The sequence below is a fragment of the Oncorhynchus clarkii genome, unplaced genomic scaffold, assembly GCF_045791955.1.
Source record: "Oncorhynchus clarkii lewisi isolate Uvic-CL-2024 unplaced genomic scaffold, UVic_Ocla_1.0 unplaced_contig_7030_pilon_pilon, whole genome shotgun sequence".
NCBI lineage: Eukaryota > Metazoa > Chordata > Actinopteri > Salmoniformes > Salmonidae > Oncorhynchus > Oncorhynchus clarkii.
In genome coordinates, this window is record NW_027258292.1 from 71,586 (window position 1) to 79,110 (window position 7,525).

Here is a 7,525-nt window from a genome sequence, read left to right on the forward strand (position 1 = left end):
GTAGGGAATAGTGCACTACTTTTGACCAGAGCTTTATGTAGGGAATAGGGAGCCATTTATAGTGCACTACTTCTGACCAGAGCTCTATGTAGGGAATAGTGCACTACTTCTGACCAGAGCTCTATGTAGGGAATAGTGCACTACTTTTGACCAGAGCTCTATGTAGGGAATAGGGAGCCATTTATAGTGCACTACTTTAGACCAGAGTTCTAGGTAGGGAATAGGGAGCCATTTATAGTGCACTACTTTAGACCAGAGCTCTATGTAGGGAATAGGGGGCATGTAGGGCGTGTGGAGTGTTTCTAGGACTCTGTCTTATCTGAGACTGAGAGAGAAGCCATCTGGTCAGGGGCTGACTTATTCATGTCCTATCTGGTTTATGAGGATAAGGGGGTGTGTGTGTGTGTGTGTGTGTGGTGTGCGTGCGTGTGTGGTGTGCGTGCATGCGTGTGTGTGTGTGTGTGTGTGTGCGTGCGTGTGGTGTGTGTGTGTGTGGTGTGCGTGTGGTGCGTGTGGTGTGTGCGTGCGTGTGTGCGTGTGTGTGTGTGTGGTGTGCGTGCGTGCGTGTGTGTGTGGTGTGCGTGCATGAGTGTGTGCATGCGTATGTGTGCCTGTGTGTGGTGTGTGTGTGTGTGGTGTGTGTGTGTGTGTGTGTGCTATATTTGACTTTTTCCTGATGGATTTCCATGCAGTCATTAATGATGTAAATGTGTGTCTACAGTATGTCTCCTATTAACGTAGAACATTCTACAGTGATGTTATGAAACCTAATGGAACTGTCAGGAAGTGGAGGAAGGACACAACGTAGCTATTCTAGTTGAGAATCTCTCTGACTAGGACTATAATAGAACAGGAGAGGTAGATTCTACCCAGAGAGAAGGGGGGCTAATATTTAAAGGTTCTACCCAGAGAGAAGGTGGACTAAGATTTAAAGGTTCTACCCAGAGAGAAGGGGGACTAAGATTTAAAGGTTCTACCCAGAGAGAAGGTGGACTAAGATTTAAAGGTTCTACCCAGAGAGAAGGTGGATTCAGATTTAAAGGTTCTACCCAGAGAGAAGGTGGACTAAGATGTAAAGGTTCTACCCAGAGAGAAGGTGGACTAAGATTTAAAGGTTCTACCCAGAGAGAAGGTGGATTCAGATTTAAAGGTTCTACCCAAAGAGAAGGTGGATTCAGATTTAAAGGTTCTACCCAGAGAGAAGGTGGATTCAGATTTAAAGGTTCTACCCAGAGAGAAGGTGGACTAAGATTTAAAGGAGATATATATAGTTAACATATAACTAACGGCAACATTGGCCCAATACAGATATCAATAGATGCTTTAGGAGTTAGCAGGTTAAGGACCAGATTACATGCAGTAGGAGTTAGCAGGTTAAGGACCAGATTACATGCTGTAGGAGTTAGCAGGTTAAGGACCAGATTACATGCTGTAGGAGTTAGCAGGTTAAGGACCAGATTACATGCTGTAGGAGTTAGCAGGTTAAAAACCAGATTACATGCAGTAGGAGTTAGCAGGTTAAGGACCAGATTACATGCAGTAGGAGTTAGCAGGTTAAGGACCAGATTACATGCAGTAGGAGTTAGCAGGTTAAGGACCAGATTACATGCTGTAGGAGTTAGCAGGTTAAGGACCAGATTACATGCAGTAGGAGTTAGCAGGTTAAGGACCAGATTACATGCAGTAGGAGTTAGCAGGTTAAAAACCAGATTACATGCAGTAGGAGTTAGCAGGTTAAGGACCAGATTACATGCTGTAGGAGTTAGCAGGTTAAGGACCAGATTACATGCTGTAGGAGTTAGCAGGTTAAGGACCAGATTACATGCAGTAGGAGTTAGCAGGTTAAGGACCAGATTACATGCTGTAGGAGTTAGCAGGTTAAGGACCAGATTACATGCAGTAGGAGTTAGCAGGTTAAGGACCAGATTACATGCTGTAGGAGTTAGCAGGTTAAGGACCAGATTACATGCAGTAGGAGTTAGCAGGTTAAGGACCAGATTACATGCAGTAGGAGTTAGCAGATTAAGGACCAGATTACATGCAGTAGGAGTTAGCAGATTAAGGACCAGATTACATGCTGTAGGAGTTAGCAGGTTAAGGACCAGATTACATGCAGTAGGAGTTAGCAGATTAAGGACCAGATTACATGCAGTAGGAGTTAGCAGATTAAGGACCAGATTACATGCAGTAGGAGTTAGCAGATTAAGGACCAGATTACATGCAGTAGGAGTTAGCAGATTAAGGACCAGATTACATGCTGTAGGAGTTAGCAGGTTAAGGACCAGATTACATGCAGTAGGAGTTAGCAGATTAAGGACCAGATTACATGATGTAGGAGTTAGCAGGTTAAGGACCAGATTACATGCAGTAGGAGTTAGCAGGTTAAGGACCAGATTACATGCAGTAGGAGTTAGCAGGTTAATGATGACCTTGTCCTCATGTGTTTAGTCATGATGAGGTCTAGGACAGATAAGGCAGTTAATGATGACCTTGTCCTCATGTGTTTAGTCATGATGAGGTCTAGGACAGATAAGGCAGTTAATGATGACCTTGTCCTCATGTGTTTAGTCATGATGAGGTCTAGGACAGATAAGGCAGTTAATGATGACCTTGTCCTCATGTGTTTAGTCATGATGAGGTCTAGGACAGATAAGGCAGTTAATGATGACCTTGTCCTCATGTGTTTAGTTATGATGAGGTCTAGGACAGATAAGGCAGTTAATGATGACCTTGTCCCCATGTGTTTAGTCATGATGAGGTCTAGGACAGATAAGGCAGTTAATGATGACCTTGTCCCCATGTGTTTAGTCATGATGAGGTCTAGGACAGATAAGGCAGTTAATGATGACCTTGTCCCCATGTGTTTAGTCATGATGAGGTCTAGGACAGATAAGGCAGTTAATGATGACCTTGTCCCCATGTGTTTAGTCATGATGAGGTCTAGGACAGATAAGGCAGTTAATGATAACCTTGTCCTCATGTGTTTGGTTATGATGAGGTCCTCATGTGTTTAGTTATGATGAGGTCCTCATGTGTTTAGTTATGATGAGGTCCTCATGTGTTTAGTTATGATGAGGTCTAGGACAGATAGGGCAGTTATTGTTTTTTTTTAAAAGTGTGTGTATATACAGTGCATTCGTAAAGTATTCAGACCCCTTGACTTTTTCCACATTTTGTTACGTTACAGCCTTACTCTAAAATGGATTAAATAAATAAAAATCCTCAACAATCCAAACACAATACCCCATAATGACAACATGATTCGTTGGAAAATTTATAAAAATTGAAAAACAGAAATATCTTATTTACATAAGTATTCAGACCCTTTGCTATGAGGCTTGAAATGGAGCTCAGGTGCATCCTGTTTCCATTGATCATCCTTGAGATGTTTCTACAACTTGATTGGAGTCCACCTGTGCTAAATTCAATTGATTGGACATGATTTGGAAAGGCATACAACTGTCTATATAAGGTCCCACAGTTGACAGTGCATGTCAGAGCAAAAACTATGCCATGAGGTCGAAAGAATTGTTCCTATTGGTTAGTACACACATCTCCTCCATCCCTATTGGTTAGTGCACACAGATCTCCTCTATTCCTATTGGTTAGTGCACACAGATCTCCTCCATCCCTATTGGTAAGTACACACAGATCTCCTCCATCCCTATTGGTTAGTACACACAGATCTCCTCCATCCCTATTGGTTAGTACACACAGATCTCCTCTATTCCTATTGGTTAGTACAGACATCTCCTCTATTCCTATTGGTTAGCACACACATCTCCTCTATTCCTATTGGTTAGCACAGACATCTCCTCTATTCCTATAAGGTCCCACAGTTGACAGTGCATGTCAGAGCAAAAACCAAGCCATGAGGTCGAAGGAATTGTCCGTAGAGCTCCGAGACAGGATTGTGTCGAGGCACAGATCTGGGGAAGGGTACCAAAACATTTCTGCAGCATTGAAGCTCCCCAAGATCACAATGGCCTTGATCATTCTTAAATGGAAGAAGTTTGGAACCACCAAGCTGGCTGTCCTGCCAAACTGAGCAATCGGAGGAGAGGGAGGTGAGGGAGGTGACCAAGAACCTGATGGTCACTTTGACAGACCTCTCTAGAGTTCCTCTGTGGAGATGGGAGAACCTTCCAGAAGGACAACCATCTCTGCAGCACTCCACCAATCGGGCCTTTATAGTAGAGTAGCCAGACAGAAGCCACTCCTCAGTAAAAGGCACATGACAGCCAGTTTGTAGTTTGCCAAAAGGCACCTAAAGGACTTTCAGACCATGAGAAACCAGATTCTCTGGTCTGATGAAACCAAGATTGAACTCTTTGGCCTGAATGCCAAGCATCACGTCTGGAGGAAACCTGGCATCATCCCTACGGTGAAGCATGGTGGTGGCAGCATCATGCTGTTGGGATGTTTTTCAGCGGCAGGGACTGGGAGACTCGTCAGGATCGAGACAAAGATGAACGAAGCAAAATACAGAGAGATCCTTGATGAAAACCTGCTCCAGAGCGCTCAGACTGGGGCGAAGGTTCACCTTCCAACAGGACAACGACGCTAAGCACACAGCCAAGACAACGCAGGAGTGGCCTTGGAACAAGTCTCTTTATGTCCTTGAGTGGCCCAGCCAGAGTCCGGACTTGAACCCGATCGAACATCTCTGGAGAGACCTGAAAATAGCTGTACAGCGACACTCCCCATCCAACCTGACAGAGCTTGAGAGGATCTGCAGAGAAGAATGGGAGAAACTCCCCAAATACAGGTGTGCCAAGCTTGTAGCGTCATACCCAAGAAGACACAAGGTTGTAATCGCTGCCAAAGGTGCTTCAACAAAGTACTGGGTAAAGGGTCTGTAAATATGACATTACATTTTTTTAATTTGTAATAAATTAGCAAAACAAAGTTGACCTGTTTTTGCTTTGTCATTGTGGTGTATTGTACGTAGATAAAGGATCGGGAAAAAACAATTGAACCAGTTTTGTAATTGGGCTGTAACCTAACAAAATGTGGAAAGGTCAGGGGGTCTGAATACTTCCGAAGTTACTGTATAAACTGCAGCTACTCATTAGCCAGGAAGCGTCGTATTTCAGGCTGGGTCGTGACCTGACAGAGTAGCTAACTGTTCTCTCAATGATAAAGCTTCTACATACTGGATGGATTGATAGTGTTTGTGTCCCAAATGGCTCCCTTTTCCATTTATAGTGCACTACTTTTGACCAGAGCTCTATGTAGGGAATAGGGAGGCATTTATAGTGCACTACTTTAGACCAGAGCTCTATGTAGGGAATAGGGAGGCATTTATAGTGCACTACTTTTGACCAGAGCTCTATGTAGGGAATAGGGAGCCATTTATAGTGCACTACTTTTGACCAGAGCTCTATGTAGGGAATAGGGAGGCATTTATAGTGCACTACTTTTGACCAGACCTCTATGTAGGGAATAGGGCCCATAGTGCACTACTTTAGACCAGAGCTCTAGGTAGGGAATAGTGCACTACTTTAGACCAGAGCTCTAGGTAGGGAATAGGGGGCATGTAGGGCGTGTGGAGTGTTTCTAGGACTCTGTCTTATCTGAGACTGAGAGAGAAGCCATCTGGTCAGGGGCTGACTTATTCATGTCCTATCTGGTCTATGAGGATAAGGGTGTGTGTGTGTGTGTGTGTGGGCGTGGTGTGTGTGTGGGCGTGGTGTGTGTGTGTGCGTGTGTGTGTGTGTGCGCGCGTGTGTGTGTGTGTGTGTGTGCGTGTGTGTGTGTGTGTGTGTGTCTAGTGTGTGTGTGTGCGTGTGTGTGTGCGCGCGCGGCATATTTGACTTTTTCCTGATGGATTTCCATGCAGTCATTAATGATGTAAATGTGTGTCTCCTATTAACGTAGAACATTCTACAGTGATGTTATGAAACCTAATGGAACTGTCAGGAAGTGGAGGAAGGACACAACGCAGCTATTCTAGTTGAGAATCTCTCTGACTAGGACTATAATAGAACAGGAGAGGTAGATTCTCCCAAGAGAGAAGGGGGACTAAGATTTAAAGGTTCTACCCAGAGAGAAGGTGGATTCAGATTTAAAGGTTCTACCCAGAGAGAAGTTGGATTCAGATTTTAAGGTTCTACCCAGAGAGAAGGGGGGTTAAAATGTAAAGGTTCTACCCAGAGAGAAGGTGGATTCAGATTTAAAGGTTCTACCCAGAGAGAAGGGGGGCTAAAATTTAAAGGTTCTACCCAGAGAGAAGGTGGATTCAGATTTAAAGGTTCTACCCAGAGAGAAGGTGGATTCAGATTTAAAGGTTCTACCCAGAGAGAAGGGGGGCTAAAATTTAAAGGTTCTACCCAGAGAGAAATGGATTCAGATTTAAAGGTTCTACCCAGAGAGAAGGTGGATTCAGATTTAAAGGTTCTACCCAAAGAGAAGGTGGATTCAGATTTAAAGGTTCTACCCAGAGAGAAGGTGGATTCAGATTTAAAGGTTCTACCCAGAGAGAAGGTGGACTAAGATTTAAAGGAGATATATATAGTTAACATATAACTAACGGCAACATTGGCCCAATACAGATATCAATAGATGCTTTAGGAGTTAGCAGGTTAAGGACCAGATTACATGCAGTAGGAGTTAGCAGGTTAAGGACCAGATTACATGCTGTAGGAGTTAGCAGGTTAAGGACCAGATTACATGTAGTAGGAGTTAGCAGGTTAAGGACCAGATTACATGCAGTAGGAGTTAGCAGGTTAAGGACCAGATTACATGCAGTAGGAGTTATCAGGTTAAGGACCAGATTACATGCTGTAGGAGTTAGCAGGTTAAGGACCAGATTACATGCTGTAGGAGTTAGCAGGTTAAGGACCAGATTACATGTAGTAGGAGTTAGCAGGTTAAGGACCAGATTACATGCAGTAGGAGTTAGCAGGTTAAGGACCAGATTACATGCAGTAGGAGTTAGCAGGTTAAGGACCAGATTACATGCTGTAGGAGTTAGCAGGTTAAGGACCAGATTACATGCTGTAGGAGTTAGCAGGTTAAGGACCAGATTACATGCTGTAGGAGTTAGCAGGTTAAGGACCAGATTACATGTAGTAGGAGTTAGCAGGTTAAGGACCAGATTACATGCAGTAGGAGTTAGCAGGTTAAGGACCAGATTACATGCTGTAGGAGTTAGCAGGTTAAGGACCAGATTACATGCTGTAGGAGTTAGCAGGTTAAGGACCAGATTACATGCTGTAGGAGTTAGCAGGTTAAGGACCAGATTACATGTAGTAGGAGTTAGCAGGTTAAGGACCAGATTACATGCAGTAGGAGTTAGCAGGTTAAGGACCAGATTACATGCCAGTGATGTGATGTAGTAAACATGTAATCGGTCAACTCTGATCTCCATTCATGGTAAATTAAGAAAAGCCCTGTATATTCTCAACGTTTACCTTCCACTACCCCACTGGTGATGATGAGTGATGAAGTGTTGTGGTCCAGTCAGACAGGTCAGTGATCTACAGTAGGGTTAGTGTCTCTGTGATGGTTCTCTACAGTAAGG